Raw genomic sequence first — 19,928 nt, forward strand, 5'->3', positions numbered from 1 at the left:
GCCGCGTTGCAGTTAAACGTGAAAGTGTCCTCCGGACTCGATAGCTACTTTTCCGAATACTTCTACAGGCACGCAAAAGATGTATCACATGACCCGCGAGAATCAGGGCAGGTGGAATGTTAAAAATTCCTGTTCGCAACATCAGTTTTTAGCGGAAAACGCGAGAAAGCTGACAAGATGACACCATCAGACGGCTCTGCTCACAGATTAAATACAATTTGTAAGCTAGATAATTCGCGAAAGAAAATAAGGAATTAAGAGAGTGAATCATTCACAACGTGCAATAACAGAATGTGAGGAAAGAAACAGAAGAAAAAGAAAACAGCAGCAAAATAAAACCTCGACACTTGTGTACCCTTGAATTCCTAAACTGAAGCTGAAGTAATTGACAACAGTCTCATCGCTGTATTTCTAAAACTATATTTCACGGTCTTCGCCAGAAACTACAGTAGTTTAAATAATTATTTTTAATATTTTAAATTAAACTGGTAATGCATAATTCGAGAATTAAGAACAGAATTGCAGAAATTTGTTGAAAGTACATTATTGTTCCCACATACAAGGCCAGAGCTAAACGTATGACGTAAAAGTAAGGACCTTAGATAAAAATCAGTTACTAAAAGTTGTTGTGTCTTTGTGAGGCCGTCAACAGTAATGCCAATAGCCGTCGGTTCCTGACTTTCCTGATAAAATCCAGAAAGAGCAATTCACAACACTTTTCCGCGCTAGATAGCCTCTGTCACTCACTTATCTAGAGAGGCAGGGCGACTGAATTAGTAAGTGTGTATACCTAAGCAACTTAACAGGAATGTGTCTTTTGTAGAATTAAAATGATCCAGTTAATTGTCAACTGAATGACATATGCCATATCACGAGCGGCGATAAACATCTCCCTGTTTGCATATCATTCCCCCCTTCCAGAGAGAAACAAAAACGCCGTTTCATAAAAACAGCAGTCTGTGGACCCCTTTAAAATTACGGACGCTTTGCAATATGTGTCCTTTTCATTCTCTTCTGTAGAACAAAGTTTATATAGGCAAACAGAACTTCAAATTAAGTTATATTAAACCACAAAAACGGACTTCTGTAATTCAGAAATACGCTACAAAGCACGTAGAGGCCGAGAGTAAAAGAGAAAAAGGAATGTATGTCAGGCGTTACAAAATGATGTAACATCACAGAAAGTGTTTCATATTCACACACAACATTCATACAGTGAGAGACAACATGAAAAGTCACTCTGTAATAAATCATGAACCCATATTATTCCATCAGTCACTCTTTGTAAGCAGTTGTCCGCCCCTGGTAGCTGAGTGGTCAGCGCGACGGAATGACATACCTAACGGCCCGAGTTCGATTCCCGACTGGGTCGGCGATTTTTCTCCGCTCAGGTACTGGTTGTTGTGTTATCATTATCATTTCATCCCCATCGACACGCAAGTCGCCGAAGTGCCGTCAACTCGAAAGCCTTGCACCAGGCGAACGGTCTCCCATAGGGGAGGCCCTAGCCACACGGCATTTCCATTTTATTCGTAACCAGTTGAGTGTGCTGCTCTTAATAATTTGTTTACGAACAATTTAAAGCTATCACTGAGTATTTATAAGCCTGTGTAGGTGGGTAATATTCGGTACATGAGAAGTCCTGTGTGATACTATTTCGTGAACATCGAACAAGCATCTAGCCGTTAGTGAAAGAATCTCTGTGACTAGCGTTTGGTACGTGCAGAATGTTGTTAGATCCGTTGTTCTGTTCTTGCAACAGGAAGTTGATGTGTTATTCCAACAGATAATGCTCGACCACACTGGCCGTGGAACTCAACGTCCTCTGAAAGATGTGCAGCAGCTTTCCTGACCAGCACCATCTCCGGTCTTGTCTCCAATCCAGCAATTGCGGGATGTGATGGGACGAGAAGTGGGTCGTGCGATTCGTCAACCAACAACTCTTACAGAAATACATGAACAGGTCGAGAAGAGGTGGAATAATGTATCCCTTGACAGTGTGCGTCATCTGTACGTCGACTGGATACCAAAGACAGCACTTGCATTGCCGCCCGTGGATCAAACATAACACAACGAAAATTCGCTTCACATTTGAAATGATCTGATATTGATCATGGTGTCCCAGTAATGTAACGTTGTTACAGAGCATAACGATACAAGGAAACAGCCGTTGTCTAGAAACCCTGGAGGCATATTTACCTTCCGTAATCTGAAAAAAAAATTCTAATGCCAAGATTGTCTTGCTACTTGAATAAACTGATCTGAGTAGAAGAGGTTGCAGCTGAATTTTCGATCGAATTTAAACACAATAATTATTCTCCTTAAGGCACCAGTTCAACGCACACGACTGTTCGTTGCCAATGTTTTGCGAAAGTAGTTTAATAATGTTTAATCAAATGGATGAAAGTAACTAAATAGCAATGAAGACACGCAATTTTCTTTTTATACATTATCTCTTTCGGTGTTTCTCAGCTCTTTTCTCCGCAGTTGCCATATAAATATTGCAACGATAAGAAGTAATACTGTTAATAGTAGTAAGTTAAATCATGAGAACTGTTCATGATCCTAGCAAACAAAATTGTAAAAGAAAAACCCATATTTTACAGCGAGCACTATAACTGCTTCAGAATAAAGCAAAAGGTGTTTAGTCTTCTTAAAACATTCATTACACTTACAAAAACGGTGTTTAAACTAAGCAACTTATTTTCTTTTTAACTTCATGGTAGTTATTTGTCCCAAAAAGCAAACCGATTCTACATCGATTTGATTTGCGTTTTGCTCTCAGTATAATCATACAAAGACCTGCTTCGTAAAGTGGATGCGTGCATGGACGCACGCGCGCGTGTGTGTGTGTGTGTGTGTGTGCGTGTGCGTGTGCGTGTGCGTGTGCGTGTGCGTGTGCGTGTGCGAGTGCGAGTGTATGTCTATGTGTGTGTGTGTGTGTGTGTGTGTGTGTGTGTGTACAAAAAATTCAAACTGCTTTTGTGAATGAGATATCGGATTGCTAAACCCCATCACCCCCCATGAACCATGGACCTTGCCGTTGGTGGGGAGGCTTGCATGCCTCAGCGATACAGATAGCCGTACCGTAGGTGCAACCACAACGGAGGGGTATCTGCTGAGAGGCCAGACAAACGTGTGGTTCCTGAAGAGGGGCAGCAGCCTTTTCAGTAGTTGCAAGGGCAACAGTCTGGATGATTGACTGATCTGGCCTTGTAACAAAAACCAAAACAGCCTTGCTGTGCTGGTACTGCGAACGGCTGAAAGCAAGGGGAAACTACAGCCGTAATTTTTCCCGAGGGCATGCAGCTTTACTGTATGATTACATGATGATGGCGTCCTCTTGGGTAAAATATTCCGGAGGTAAAATAGTCCCCCATGGGGATCTCCGGGCGGGGACTACTCAAGAGGATGTCGTTATCAGGAGAAACAAAACTGGCGTTCTAGGGATCGGAGCGTGGAATGTCAGATCCCTTAATCGGGCAGGTAGGTTAGAAAATTTAAAAAGGGAAATGGATAGGTTGAAGTTAGATATAGTGGGAATTAGTGAAGTTCGGTGGCAGAAGGAACAAGACTTCTGGTCAGGTGACTACAGGGTTATAAACACAAAATCAAATAGGGGTAATGCAGGAGTAGGTTTAATAATGAATAGGAAAGTAGGAATGCCGGTAAGCTACTACAAACAGCATAGTGAACGCATTATTGTGGCCAAGATAGATACGAAGCCCACGCCTACTACAGTAGTACAAGTTTATATGCCAACTAGCTCTGCAGATTACGAAGAAATTGAAGAAATGTATGATGAAATAAAAGAAATTATTCAGATTGTGAAGGGAGACGAAAATTTAATAGTCATGGGTGACTGGAATTCGAGTGTAGGAAAAGGGAGAGAAGGAAACATAGTAGGTGAATATGGATTGGGGGACAGAAATGAAAGAGGAAGCCGCCTGGTCGAATTTTGCACAGAGCACAACATAATCATAACTAACACTTGGTTTAAGAATCATGAAAGAAGGTTGTATACATGGAAGAACCCTGGAGATACTAAAAGGTATCAGATAGATTGTATAATGGTAAGACAGAGATTTAGGAACCAGGTTTTAAATTGTAAGACATTTCCAGGGGCAGATGTGGACTCTGACCACAATCTATTGGTTATGACCTGTAGATTAAAACTGAAGAAACTGCAAAAAGGTGGGAATTTAAGGAGATGGGACCTGGATAAACTAAAAGAACCAGAGGTGGTACAGAGATTCAGGGAGAGCATAAGGGAGCAATTGACAGGAATGGGGGAAATAAATACAGTAGAAGAAGAATGGGTAGCTTTGAGGGATGAAGTAGTGAAGGCAGCAGAAGATCAAGTAGGTAAAAAGACGAGGGCTAGTAGAAATCCTTGGGTAACAGAAGAAATATTGAATTTAATTGATGAAAGGAGAAAATATAAAAATGCAGTAAGTGAAACAGGCAAAAAGGAATACAAACGTCTCAAAAATGAGATCGACAGGAAGTGCAAAATGGCTAAGCAGGGATGGCTAGAGGACAAATGTAAGGATGTAGAGGCCTATCTCACTAGGGGTAAGATAGATACCGCCTACAGGAAAATTAAAGAGACCTTTGGAGATAAGAGAACGACTTGTATGAATATCAAGAGCTCAGATGGAAACCCAGTTCTAAGCAAAGAAGGGAAAGCAGAAAGGTAGAAGGAGTATATAGAGGGTCTATACAAGGGCGATGTACTTGAGGACAATATTATGGAAATGGAAGAGGATGTAGATGAAGATGAAATGGGAGATATGATACTGCGTGAAGAGTTTGACAGAGCACTGAAAGACCTGAGTTGAAACAAGGCCCCCGGAGTAGACAATATTCCATTGGAACTACTGACGGCCGTGGGAGAGCCAGTCCTGACAAAACTCTACCATCTGGTGAGCAAGATGTATGAAACAGGCGAAATAACCTCAGACTTCAAGAAGACTATGATAATTCCAATCCCAAAGAAAGCAGGTGTTGACAGATGTGAAAATTACCGAACTGTCAGCTTAATAAGTCACAGCTGCAAAATACTAACACGAATTCTTTACAGACGAATGGAAAAATTAGTAGAAGCCAACCTCGGGGAAGATCAGTTTGGATTCCGTAGAAACACTGGAACACGTGAGGCAATACTGACCTTACGACTTATCTTAGAAGAAAGATTAAGGAAAGGCAAACCTACGTTTCTAGCATTTGTAGACTTAGAGAAAGCTTTTGACAATGTTGACTGGAATACTCTCAAATTCTAAAGGTGGCAGGGGTAAAATACAGGGAGCGAAAGGCTATTTACAATTTGTACAGAAACCAGATGGCAGTTATGAGAGTCGAGGGACATGAAAGGGAAGCAGTGGTTGGGAAGGGAGTAAGACAGGATTGTAGCCTCTCCCCGATGTTGTTCAATCTGTATATTGAGCAAGCAGTAAAGGAAACAAAAGAAAAATTCGGAGTAGGTATTAAAATTCATGGAGAAGAAATAAAAACTTTGAGGTTCGCCGATGACATTGTAATTCTGTCAGAGACAGCAAAGGACTTGGAAGAGCAGTTGAATGGAATGGACAGTGTCTTGAAAGGAGGATATAAGATGAACATCAACAAAAGCAAAACAAGGATAATGGAATGTAGTCAAATTAAGTCGGGTGATGCTGAGGGAATTAGATTAGGAAATGAGGCACTTAAAGTAGTAAAGGAGTTTTGCTATTTGGGGAGCAAAATAACTGATGATGGTCGAAGTAGAGAGGATATAAAATGTAGGCTGGCAATGGCAAGGAAAGCGTTTCTGAAGAAGAGAAATTTGTTAACATCCAGTATTGATTTAAGTGTCAGGAAGTCATTTCTGAAAGTATTCGTATGGAGTGTAGCCATGTATGGAAGTGAAACATGGACGATAAATAGTTTGGACAAGAAGAGAATAGAAGCTTTCGAAATGTGGTGCTACAGAAGAATGCTGAAGATTAGATGGGTAGATCACATAACTAATGAGGAAGTATTGAATAGGATTGGGGAGAAGAGAAGTTTGTGGCACAACTTGACCAGAAGAAGGGATGGGTTGGTAGGACATGTTCTGAGGCATCAAGGGATCACCAATTTAGTATTGGAGGGCAGCGTGGAGGGTAAAAATCGTAGAGGGAGACCAAGAGATGAATACACTAAGCAGATTCAGAAGGATGTGGGTTGCAGTAGGTACTGGGAGATGAAAAGGCTTGCACAGGATAGAGTAGCATGGAGGGCTGCATCAAACCAGTCTCAGGACTGAAGACCACAACAACAACAACAAACCCCATCACGAACAAGAAACAACGCCTAGACAAAACGGTGTCTGCCACACATCTGTCGTAACAGCGGCTGTCATTCTGCTACCCATTTGATAACATCTTGAGCTACCACACGGTTCCAGTACAGCTCGGTAGGTCGTAAAATAATATGCATATTTCCGTGTGTTGTAAAATAGGCGCATAGAGAGAAGCTGGACAGGGCGATTTTTTCTACGCGTGTACACACTCTAGGGATTGATCGTTGAGAGAATAGGGAACAAAAACTGTCTAGTGAACTTATATCCCGAAGTGCGTGGCTTCCAAGTTAGAGGCCATTTATTCAATCATGCATTGTTACAGAGACTGCGGTCTAATACGCGCTGTACCGTGCAGACACAGTTACAGCATGTGTTGAAAACAGTTTTCATGTGCCTCAACGCAAGTTTGTATGCGTCGTAGCGTATTGTGTCTCACACAATAACATCGGCCAGGCTGCATCCGAACACTGTCAAATGCAGCAAGAATACGCTGCTCCATTGTCTCCACATCTGGAATGGGTTCTACATACGCGATACTTTTGAGATGGCCCCATAACCAGAAATCGTACGAATTGAGATCCGGTGAACGAGTAGGCCATGCCACTGGATCCCCTTGTCCCATCCATCGACCAGTGAACACACGATTGAGATGCGTCCGGACATGAACGGCGACGTGGGCAGGAGCATCATCATGTAGCAGCGACATAACCCTTCGAATCATTAATGGCCCTTCTTTCAGCAGGAGAGTGAAAATCAGCCGGAAGAAAGGCCGATTATTCCGGCTTATTATGCTACGTGGAAGGAAGACTCCCAAAATACGGTCGCCAGTTACCCCGACCCACATATTCCCCCTGCACCAGTGCTTTTTCGTTTGTATTTTATTTTAATAAATTTGCTTTTTTTTAAAAAAAGTTTGATTTGTCCGAATTTATGCGCCGCACCCTTTATTTTGAAGAAGTGACGTTAGACGGGGCTGTAGGTGAATTAATATTTTCTCTCGCGACTCAGACGGCGAGCACTCGCTGCCCTTCTCACCGCTTTTGTTACTTGTGACCATGTCTTCGACAGGGAGGGGAAGGGCGTCGATAATGTCTCTAAGTCAGGCGTTTGGCATAACTTTTTTATGTTTCGCTCGCTTGTTAACAGAAATAAAAACATTTTTCCTTGAGAAGGGCATTTACGATCCAGAACTAACAAGGTGCTCTGGACATTCATAGAGGATGGACGAAAGGGGTGCACGAGACGAGTGTGGACAGGAGCGGTGGAAGAAGGACTTTTTTTTTTTTTTAGCGAAGACCTGTTTAGCAGCACCCTAATTAAGATAAATAACAAAATACCGACCTACACAATGTACGGTTAAAAATTTTCGCTGTCTAAAGATATTTCAGTCGTTGTACAGTTGATATGTGGCCCTGTTGACTACCGAGTTTGCCGACCACTGATATGCCATCGACGTGATATACCACGGCAGTTATATCCTGTTAATGTACAAAATCATTGTCTAGTTAGGTAGCTATAAGACTGTCACGATCAACTGGAATGTCGTAGTTCAGAATCTGTGATTGGAGAGTATTTACGAGGGTCACTCTAAAGGAAATGCACACTATTTTTGTAAAAATACAGTTTTCATTCTGCATGTGTGAAAGTTTTACAGTGTGTAGATATATCCTTCTCGCTTGTTTTCAAACTTAGTTCAACCTGTTCCCGTGAATGGCGCCGTCACAGCATGTCTTCAAGATGGCTGCTACACTTGTTGTTCGTCAGAAGCAACGTGCTGTCATAGAATTCCTGTGCTGTGAAAACGAGACAGTGGGAAATATCCACAGGAGTTTGAAAAAGGTGTATGGAGATGCTACTGTCGATCGCAGTACAGTTAGCCGATGGGCAAGCAGGTTACGTGATGAAAGCGGGCACGGCAATATTGAGGATTGTCCTCGCAGTGGCAGGCCTCGTACTGCACACACTCCAGACAATGTGCAGAGAGTTACCGAATTGGTGACTGCTGACAGACGGATCACAGTGAACGAATTGTCACGCTTCGTTGGGGTAGGGGAAGGAAGTGTTTGCAGAATACTGAAAGTGTTGGCGTTAAAAAAGGTTTATGCCAGGTGGTTTCCCAAGATGTTGACAGTGGCTCACAAAGAAACAAGAAAAACGGTATGCAGCGAACTTTCGGAGCAGTACGAGAATGGTGGAGATGAATTTCTTGGAAGAACTGTCACAGGTGATGAAACATGGATGCATCATTTTTCACCAGAGACGAAGAGGCAATCAATGGAGTGGCATCATGCCAATTTACCCGAGAAAAAAAATTCAAAACCACACCTTCTGCTGGAAAAGTTATGGCTACGGTGTTTTTCGATTCCGAAGGACTCTCGGATGTGGACATCATGCCATGTGGAACCACCATAAATTCTGATGCATATTTGACGACACTGCAGAAACTTCAAGCTCGACTGAGTCGTGTTCGACCACATCGGCAAAAGCAGGATGTTTTGCTGTTGCACGACAATGCACGGCCACATGTCAGTCAAAAAACCATGGAAGCAATCACAAAACTCGATGGACAACACTGAAACACCCGCCTTACAGTCCTGACCTGGCTCCATGTGACTATCATCTCTTTGGGAAACTGAAAGACTCTCTTCGTGGAACAAGGTTTGAAGATGATGACACCCTTGTGCACCCTGCCAAACAGTGGCTCCAACAGGTTGGTCCAGAATTTTACCGTGCGGGTATACAGGCGCTGGTTCCAAGATGGCGCAAGGCAGTTGAAAGGGATGGAAATTATGTGGAGAAATGAAAGTATTGTTCTTAAAGGATGTATCTACACACTGTAAAACTTTCAAACACGTAGAATAAAAGATGGATTTTTTAAAAAAAGTAGTGGGCATTTCTTTTGGAGTGACCCTCGTGGATTTGAAGCCAACAGCAGCACTCAGTGCCAGTGCTACATTACAGCAACGCGAAGGCACACAATTTATAGAAGTTTGCAGAGTACCTGTGCGTGTCTTAAAGTGTGGAGAAGAGCCTCCGCGTCTTGGCGGGCGGGTTCGGAGAATGCCTAAGCAGAACAGAGCGCAGCGCTCCCTCCCATCTGGTAAAAGCCGAGCCGGGGCGGGCAGGCGAGGCGGCGCTGTGACTCCGCTCGGCGCGACCTGACCTCGCCACAATCTTTAATCCTTATTTCGGGCCCGCCGCCGCGGGAGGCTTTTAAAACCCGCAGCTATAAATTGAGGAGGCCGCGTGCTGCTGTGGCCGCACCACCTTCCCCGTGACTCTACCAAGTCAGGTTTCAGCCACCAGGTAGCAGCACCGTACCTGACCTTCATGTCTTCTCTGCGTCTTCAGTTTCCTTCAACACACACTTCTCCTTCTCAATTCTTTCTAGTGTACTATAGTGTACTACAGATGGAAAGAGAGATCTATTTCTGATCAATCTATGTTTTGATAGTCTTAAGGAAGCTTTGTTGTTCGAAGCGCAGCTGCTTCAGAAAATTATGATTTGCTGCTTTTCGTTGCAGTGGCTCAGTGTATGACTGGCAAACATATATATACCGCACCATCAAAGCTTATCAAAATTTGATCACAGTTGCTAAATAACAATCGTTGAACTACAGTTTCCCATTTGAGGATTTGTACAACGTCTCGTGAATGGAGTTAAACAATATCAAAACAATACTGGTTGGTGTTGGCTTAAGGTTTACTGTTACAATTCAAACATTACTTTTTCTCTTAATCACATCAGGGCTATGTCGTTTGCCCATATTTCATATGCTGTTCAAGAGGATTGTGAAGACTGTATAGAATTCTCCTCAGGTTTCAAAAAAATACAATCAAATCACCAAGTGGGTGGGACGGTCGCCAATAATTACCGGTAACAACAAATGATTGGCAACCTAATTATACGCAAAAAGTTATTGAATGTACTTACGTACTTGATATACAACTGTATATATTTTTATATGCAGTACCTTAATAAGCCGGCCGTTGTGTCCGAGCGGTTCTAGGCGCTTCAGTCTGGAACCACGCTGCTGCTACGGTCGCAGGTTCGAATCCTGCCTCGGGCATGGATGTGTGTGATGTCCTTAGGTTAGTTAGGTTTAAGTATATCTAGGTCTAGGGGCTGTTGACCTCAGATATTAAGTCCCATAATGCTTAGAGCCATTTGAACAATTTTTAGTACCTTAATAAGCACTCAAATCAGTATGTTCCCTTGTTTCTCCTGCATCGAATAGTCCTCCCACTAACACGTCACAAGTTTTACGACCTGATGTTTTCTGCACGGTCGTAACTGCACCAATAAGTGGACTGCGTCTGTCGGTAATGAGTAACTGTTCTGCGTCCACGTCCCTACACGTCAGAACCTGACCTGTTGCCCAGGTGAAAATAAGCATTAATGGCTTGCTCTTGGAACGTATACTTGGCGGCACTAACCAACCTAAAAACATAGAACTTGTAATAGCTATAATTATTGGTCTTCAAATGACGTAAATGCCTATGTAATGTTGTTCATTACACCGTCCTCAGCAACCAATAGAAATACCTTCACGTATCCAGTTACACCTTTTTGCGGTGGGGAATGTGGGAATTTAAGGAGATGGGACATGGATAAACTGAAAGAACCAGAGGTTGTACAGAGTTTCAGGGAGAGCATAAGGGAACAATTGACAGGAATGGAGGAAAGAAATACAGTAGAAGAAGAATGGGTAGCTTTGAGAGATGAAGTAGTGAAGGCAGCAGAGTAGGTAAAAAGAAGAGGGCTAGTAGAAATCCTTAATTGATGAAAGGAGAAAATATAAAAATGCAGTAAATGAAGCAGGCAAAAAGGAATACAAACGTCTCAAAAACAAGATCGACAGGAAGTGAAAAATGGCTAAGCAGGGTTGGCTAGAGGACAAATGTAAGGATGTAGAGGGATATCTCACTAGGGGTAAGATAGATACTGCCTACGGGAAAATTAAAGAGACCTTTGGAGAACAGAGACTACTTGTGTGAATATTAAGCGCTCTGATGGAAACCCAGTTCTAAGCAAAGAAGGGAAAGCAGAAAGGTGGAGGGAGTATATAGAGGGCCCATACGAGGGCAATGTACTTGAGGACAATATTATGGAAATGGAAGAGGATGTAGATGAAGATGAAAGGAGAGATACGATACTGCGTGAAGAGTTTGACAGAGTACTGAAAGACCTGAGTCGAAACAAGGCCCCGGGAGTAGACAACGTTCCATTAGAACTACTGACGGCCTTGGGAGAGCCAGTCCTGACAAAACTCTACCATCTGGTGAGCAAGATGTATGAGACAGGCGAAATACCCTCAGACTTCAAGAAGAATATAATAATTCCGATCCCAAAGAAAGCTGGTGCTGAAAGATGTGAAAATTACCGAACAATCAGTTTAATAAGTCACGGATGCAAAATGCTAACGCGTATTCTCTACAGACGAATGGAAAAACTGGTAGAAGCCGACCTCGGGGAAGATCAGTTTGGATTCCGTAGAAATGTTGGAACACGTGAGGCAATACTGACCCTACGACATATCTTAGAAGCTAAATTAAGGAAAGGCAAACTTACAGAAAGCGTTTGACAATGTTGACTGGAATACTCTCTTTCAAATTCTGAAGGTGGCAGGGGTAAAAAACAGGGAGCGAAAGGCTACTTACAATTTGTACAGAAACCAGATGCCAGTTATAAGTGTCGAGGGGCACGAAAGGGAAGCAGGGGTTGGGAAGGGAATGAGACAGGGTTGTAGCCTATACCCGATGTTATTCAATCTGTATTGAGCAACCAGTGAAGGAAACAAAAGAAAAATTCGGAGTAGGAATTAAAATCCATGGAGAAGAAATAAAAACTTTGTGGTTCGCCGATGACATTGTACACTCCTGGAAATGGAAAAAAGAACACATTGACACCGGTGTGTCAGACCCACCATACTTGCTCCGGACACTGCGAGAGGGCTGTACAAGCAATGATCACACGCACGGCACAGCGGACACACCAGGAACCGCGGTGTTGGCCGTCGAATGGCGCTAGCTGCGCAGCATTTGTGCACCGCCGCCGTCAGTGTCAGCCAGTTTGCCGTGGCATACGGAGCTCCATCGCAGTCTTTAACACTGGTAGCATGCCGCGACAGCGTGGACGTGAACTGTATGTGCAGTTGACGGACTTTGAGCGAGGGCGTATAGTGGGCATGCGGGAGGCCGGGTGGACGTACCGCCGAATTGCTCAACACGTGGGGCGTGAGGTCTCCACAGTACATCGATGTTGTCGCCAGTGGTCGGCGGAAGGTGCACGTGACCGTCGACCTGGGACCGGACCGCAGCGACGCACGGATGCACGCCAAGACCGTAGGATCCTACGCAGTGCCGTAGGGGACCGCACCGCCACTTCCCAGCAAATTAGGGACACTGTTGCTCCTGGGGTATCGGCGAGGACCATTCGCAACCGTCTCCATGAAGCTGGGCTACGGTCCCACACACCGTTAGGCCGTCTTCCGCTCACGCCCCAACATCGTGCAGCCCGCCTCCAGTGGTGTCGCGACAGGCGTGAATGGAGGGACGAATAAAGACCTGTCGTCTTCAGCGATGAGAGTCGCTTCTGCCTTGGTGCCAATGATGGTCGTATGCGTGTTTGGCGCCGTGCAGGTGAGCGCCACAATCAGGACTGCATACGACCGAGGCACACAGGGCCAACACCCGGCATCATGGTGTGGGGAGCGATCTCCTACACTGGCCGTACACCACTGGTGATCGTCGAGGGGACACTGAATAGTGCACGGTACATCCAAACCGTCATCGAACCCATCGTTCTACCATTCCTAGACCGGCAAGGGAACTTGCTGTTCCAACAGGACAATGCACGTCCGCATGTATCCCGTGCCACCCAACGTGCTCTAGAAGGTGTAAGTCAACTACCCTGGCCAGGAAGATCTCCGGATCTGTCCCCCATTGAGCATGTTTGGGACTGGATGAAGCGTCGTCTCACGAGGTCTGCACGTCCAGCACGAACGCTGGTCCAACTGAGGCGCCAGGTGGAAATGGCATGGCAAGCCGTTCCACAGGACTACATCCAGCATCTCTACGATCGTCCCCATGGGAGAATAGCAGCCTGCATTGCTGCGAAAGGTGGATATACACTGTACTAGTGCCGACATTGTGCATGCTCTGTTGCCTGTGTCTATGTGCCTGTAGTTCTGTCAGTGTGATCATGTGATGTATCTGACCCCAGGAATGTGTCAATAAAGTTTCCCCTTCCTGGGACAATGAATTCACGGTGTTCTTATTTCAATTTCCAGGAGTGTAATTCTGTCAGAGACAGCAAAGGACTTTGAAGAGCAGTTGAACGGAATGGACAATATCATGAAAGGAGGGTATAAGATGAACATCAACAAATGCAAAACGAGGATAATGGAATGTAGTCGAATTAAGTCGGCTGATGCTGAGGGAATTAGATTAGGAAATGAGCCACATAAATTAGTAAAGGAGTTTTGCTATTTGGGGAGTAAAATAACTGATGATGGTCGAAGTAGAGAGGATATAAAATGTAGACTGGCAATGGCAAGGAAAGCATTTCTGAAGAACAGAAATTTGTTATCATCGAGTATTGATTTTAGTGTCAGGAAGTCGTTTCTGAAAGTATTTGTATGGAGCGTAGCCACGTATGGAAGTGAAACGTGGACGATAACTAGTTTGGACAAGAAGAGAATAGAACCATTCGAAATGTGGTGCTACAGAAGAATGCTGAAGATTAGATGGGTAGATCATATAACTAATGAGGAGGTATTGAATAGGATTGGGGAGAAGAGAAGTTTGTGGCACAACTTAACTAGAAGATCGGTTGGTAGGACATGTTCTGAGGCATCAAGGGATCCCCAATTTAGTATTGGAGGGCAGCGTGGAGAGTAAAAATCGTAGAGGGAGACCAAGAGATGAGTAGACTAAACTGATTCAGAAGGATGTAGGTTGTAGTAGGTACTGGGAGATGAAGAAGCTTGCACAGGATAGAGTGGCATGGAGAGCTGCATCAAACCAGTCTCAGGACTGAAGACCACAACAACAACAACATCCTTTTACAGCCTGTATATTTTTATTTTGTCCTACATGAAATCGTAGAAACTATAGCAAGACACTTCATGTGTGGATCCGCCGTTTCGAAGGAGTTTCTCAATGATAACACCATTTTAAGTATCCACCTACGCGTTCAAATACTTTATATAAGATTAACTGTATTTCTTGGCGTAAAACATTGCATTGCTGACCAGTTTTGGCTTGTGACCATTTTCACGTTCCTGTAATGACAGTACCAACAAAGTAACAACGTGAACCTCGATTCGTTTAACATCTTTGCCCTCGTACCACAACTTGACTAAATTAGGGGGTCATTTTATAGGATACATTACGGGGCATCAAAGAAACATCATTTTGGTACCAGGAGCAACGGAAGGGAGTGGGCTTGCAAAAATTGTAAAGGCGGCCAAGGCGTGAGCAGCGTGAGTCCATTCTAGTAGAAGTTGGTCGCATTACTCATGCGGAGACGAAGAGGCTTCCACAGAACAGCCTAGAGTGGATTGCTACATCATAACAGGCTTTCGGCTGAAGACCAAACAACAACATGACGAATATATTCATAACCTAATATCTCCTTAACTGAATGTGTACACATGTAACAGACCGCATTAGTTGGGTGGGACAATGACCCCACGTCAGGTTGTGAGAGAGCAGATCCAGCTATACCGATCTTTCTTGCCTCCCAGTGCGACCCAGCCTAGTAGTCTTTGACTTTAGCAAGATGGTAGCGGTCACAGGAATGGCAGTACCCTCGTCTCCAGTTCGTTTACGGAAGAAAATTTTATTAGTTCACTATTACCATCTTGAACTAACGGCAAGCAGACTATCATCAGTGTCAGTGATTTGCTTGTACATTTTATGGGTAGAAAAATTAACTTTGTGTAGAAACAACCATGATTACTATGGAGGAAAAAATAATTAATTGGATAAATGCAACAAATAGATAGTAAGATCTGGGAAGCTGTGTTTACGTAGCAGGCACAACACATGCATGAAATAATTCTCAGATTTATTTTTGAGAATGGTGGGATGCAGAAGCAATGGTATGTCAGTTCCATTTTTGAAATCATTCAGAACACTTGGACTGGAATCTATGTAGATAAATTCCAAATTGGCATTCTGCACGGAAAGGTTAATGAACACATGGAGCAATTCCATGGTCCTCGAATCCTCGGTTTCGTCATAATGTTTCCAAGCTACAGAAGAGCAAAGTGGATAGCGAGAGCAACCTATAGGTTCAAAATGTTTACGGTCCGTGAAGAATATAATATTTCACCAAAAGGAACGGCAATATGTGCTACTGAATTTTTATTCTTAGTACATGTGTCGAAGAATGATTCTGTGCACATTCTGCAGCCAAAACACCGTAATGGGTTTCAACATCCATTCAACTCTTCATGACTGTCACATTATCGATCTAGCAGTAAATCATTTGGCATTATAAAACTGAAATGTCATTTATGGTACCTGTCTTCTCAGTTTCTCATCTAGATACTCTTTGACTAATTGTTTTAATCAAAAATAATAATAGTCAATGCATTGCATTATCGAGCAGTCTCAACAAATGTGTATACTAAAAGACTCACGTAGGAATCAATCGAATCACAGAAATTATATATGGTAGGACGAACAGAAATTATCTATGGTAGGACGAAACACATTGTTTCTAACAAATAGATGACTACTTTTTTATCAAATTTGAACGAAGCGACGAATGATTAAGACTGATATCTAGCAGTTGCATGCAAATGAAGTCCTCGTCGACCCTTTACACTAAGATAACAAACTGAAATTTATACTTCTTTACTGTAAGAGGCGTCAAGTCCATGGAGAAATCCAACAAATTACTTGGGAAAAATGACGAATACAAGCAGTTTCATATGTTTCATGTCGGCTCTAAGTATCATCATTAGTTTCAAGGGCACACAAAAGAGTATAAAAAATAAGGATTTCTAAAGAAATTTGATTACATTTGCCTCAGAAACATCGTAATAATAGTCTTGAGATTTTATTGTAAATATTTACACAGAAATATTGAAAACGACGTTGAGGGTAGTAATTTATGTGTTAATTAGCTACTTCTGTACAATTTTGCTCAGATAAAAAATAAATGAAATTTACAAGAGATACTTTTTCTGGTTTTGCAGCCTCATTGTACCACTTCAGTCAATAATATTCTGGTCATCTTCTTCAATAGGATTTCTTTCCGAACTTCCCGGTATCTTCTCATCAGCTTTTTTGTTATATATTTCACTTTCTTTGAATGTTCTGTTTTGTTTTACAAATTGTCAGTGTCTAAATACAGTTTTTTCATATCCTCCCCAATTTCCTTTTCCATCCTACTTGTTGCTCCATGTTCCCAAGTTCCTGTATTCTTTGTCTTGTTAATCTCTGTTCTGGTGACCTCATAATGCGGCAAAAGTAGAAATCCTTGTGTTCCGGTTAACATTTGTAATGGGATCCAGCTTGCTGTAGATCACTTCATTTGGCACTATCTGTCATTGTCGTCTTTTTGATACCTCTTATTTACCTATTCTTCTCTCTAGTCTTAGGGTTTTGTGAAGTCTGTTTTTCTGTGTGACTTTGACAAGAGTATCACTTCTGTATGTCACCTCTGACTGAACCACCGTCTTGTTAAGTCACTATGAGCGATTATTAAATATTTTTAATCATTTATGTGACATGCTGTCACTGACTGGAAAATCATTTTTAACGCCTAAGGCTTTTCCACATAACGGTATAGGAAGATTAGAATTAACTTTTCCGTTGACTATGAGGTCAAAACTGAAGCAGCAGCTCATTTGGGAAACCACAATAATATATTAGAAAGAACCGCCCCACTATTCAGAACAAGAATATTTGTGAATGATAAAATTACGCTATCTGATCAAAAGTATTCGGAGACCGATATGAAGTGCAGAATTGACTACTAGACGTTACAAGAGGCTGACACGCCAGTATAATAGGAAGCGGGGAGCATTGAGTTTTAGTAGAGAAGCAGTAACAACATAATGGGTGACCAGAAGTGCTCAGTGACTTCGAACAAGGACTAGTCGTTGGATGGCACATGTGCAACAGATCCATCAGGAACATTTCATTACTTCTAAGGTTAGCCAAGTCGACTGTTAGTGATGGGAGTGTGAAGTGAAAACGCGAAAGAAGGACCACAGTTAAATCAAAACCTGACAGACTCATATACTGTGAGCACTGCAGAGTTTGGCTGTATAAAATGGTATGAAATAAGAGGAAGGTAGCACTCGTTAGTTAACAAGTGCTACTAGCAGTCCAGCTGGAACAATAACAGTGCATTGGTTTAGGTGACAGACTCCATCTCTGCAGCAGCACATCAGAGCACAGTGTTTAGTTTGTGAGTTGTACCAACTTCTGTCTAGAAACGACTTAGTTAGGTTCAATGAGTGCATTTTAGATTAATCTGATAAATTTTTAGGCATTTGTGTATTAGCATCCACTATTTCAAGCTTTAATAACTATCTACAGCTCCACTGCCTTTAGAATGGGTAATAATTGTGATTACAGTGTTCAGATGCGAACTGAGTTGGTAACCCTTTGCTGACAGCTCCACACAATGCTAACTCTGGTCATGCAGCTTGTGGCTGTCATCAATAGACATCACTATGGGGGTCCGAATGTGGGGATCAAGGGAATCTCCAGCACATCCTACGTGTCCTCCGACTGGTCCACTACCGTGAACGTCCAGGTTTACTGCCCGAATTGAGGACGATCTGTCACCCATGCTCGAGTGGGAGGTCGTTTCAAGGTGTGCAGGCAGCGAAAGATATTCTGCGGGGACGATCGTCCTTGATACCAGTAGGCAGTAAAAAAAAATGTTCAAATGTGTGTGAAATCTTATGGGACTTAACTGCTAAGGTCATCAGTCCCTAAGCATACACACTACTTAACCTAAATTACCCTAAGGACACACACACACACACACACACGCGCGCCCGAGGGAGGACTCGAACCTCCGCCGGGATCAGCTGCACAGGCAGTGACTGCAGCCAATAGGCAGTAAAGTCAGTTCTTTAACACTGCATGAGAACTCCATGTCATGTTCAGTAGTGCCAATGATTGCATTGCTAATTACTTCTTCATCTCCTTTCCTGTTAATACAGTGAGGGAGACGTATTATTTCAGTATTTCTGGAGGATTTTTAGCTGGCTCAGCAGAGAATTAGAAGAATAGAAGTGGCACAAAGTTGTTCGGTGCTAAAAGCCATTTCTGGGCAGGTGCAGAGCAGCGAATGGCAGTCTGCTGTGTCCGAGCAGCAGGAATGCTGAAGAGGCTTGGCTTCGTACCATTAGAATTGTATTATGGAAAAAGCGAGAAGGAGTTATTTTTACCTAAATATAATCTGTAGGCCAGGTGAAAACGCAGAGCTTCAGAACTGGGGACCAGCCGATGAGCACTGTCATTCTACGCACGAATCTTTGTTCACATCCGACTTAGGAATTCTTTGAATGGCTTACAGTAACTATTTCAGTGGAAAGAACGAGTTCCCGCATGTGCATACGTGCAAAATATGTTGCTGGACTTGGCTGGCAGTGGGAGACATTTTCTGCCTTCTTTCCCCGTGCCATACTTTACTGGCTAACCACGACGAAATCTGTGAGAGTAGGGTATCGTTAAACTTGTATAAATTTAGTATTGGTCGGAACTCCAAAGGTCTGCTGCAGTTGGGCGGCGAGGTTCCGACGCTAGCAGAACCACTAAGTTTCCTAAAGTCAGAAGACACTTGCGTCAGGGAGATCAAAGAGAGTAGATGCTTCAGGGACGTCTTCGACAATGCATTTCGTCTTATACAGCCGCTGAAGATATCACAGAGGGAGATGTCTCTGACTTACAGAAAAGAACGGAGGCTGAGTGGTAATCCGTATTTCCAGCCACTGCTGGAGCCATCTCCTACAATTGCACAGCTTAAGAGTGATAAGCATGCACCGTCGATCCAGCCACCGAGGCGAGGGGGATGTGAAGCTAGTATTCGTCTGATGACTTATGACAGTAAACCAAACTGTTATAGTGTCTGCTAGTTTCCTTTTGTAATTTGATGGATCCCCTCTTTAATATATCATTGTGAGGTGCGGTATCCACACTTTCATGCTTAATTGGGCCACCAGGAGTAATTTTCATTGAATAAGACGTTATCCACTGAGTGACACTGTTTCTCTTCCCTGTAAGTCACTGGCGATCCGCCCCGTAACATCTTAGAAGTACGCCATACAGTTCAACCGTCACCTCACAATACGAACACAGTTTACAGCGTAGTGCAATGGGTACAATAGATGAACAGTTCGGGGACGATGATTATATCAGTTTGACAATGCTTCCTGTCATAAAGCAGCATCTGTGAGGCAATGATTTGTGGACAATATCATTGCTGAAACGGAGTGGTCTGCCCAGAGTTTGACCTGAACCCAATGGAACACCATTACGATGTACCAGAACGTAGATATCGCTCCAGACACCAGAGTCCAACATCACTACCTTGTCTCGTTTCAACTCTTGAGGAAAGAGGGACCACGAT

Source organism: Schistocerca piceifrons, chromosome 3, assembly GCF_021461385.2.
Source record: "Schistocerca piceifrons isolate TAMUIC-IGC-003096 chromosome 3, iqSchPice1.1, whole genome shotgun sequence".
NCBI classification, from domain to species: domain Eukaryota; kingdom Metazoa; phylum Arthropoda; class Insecta; order Orthoptera; family Acrididae; genus Schistocerca; species Schistocerca piceifrons.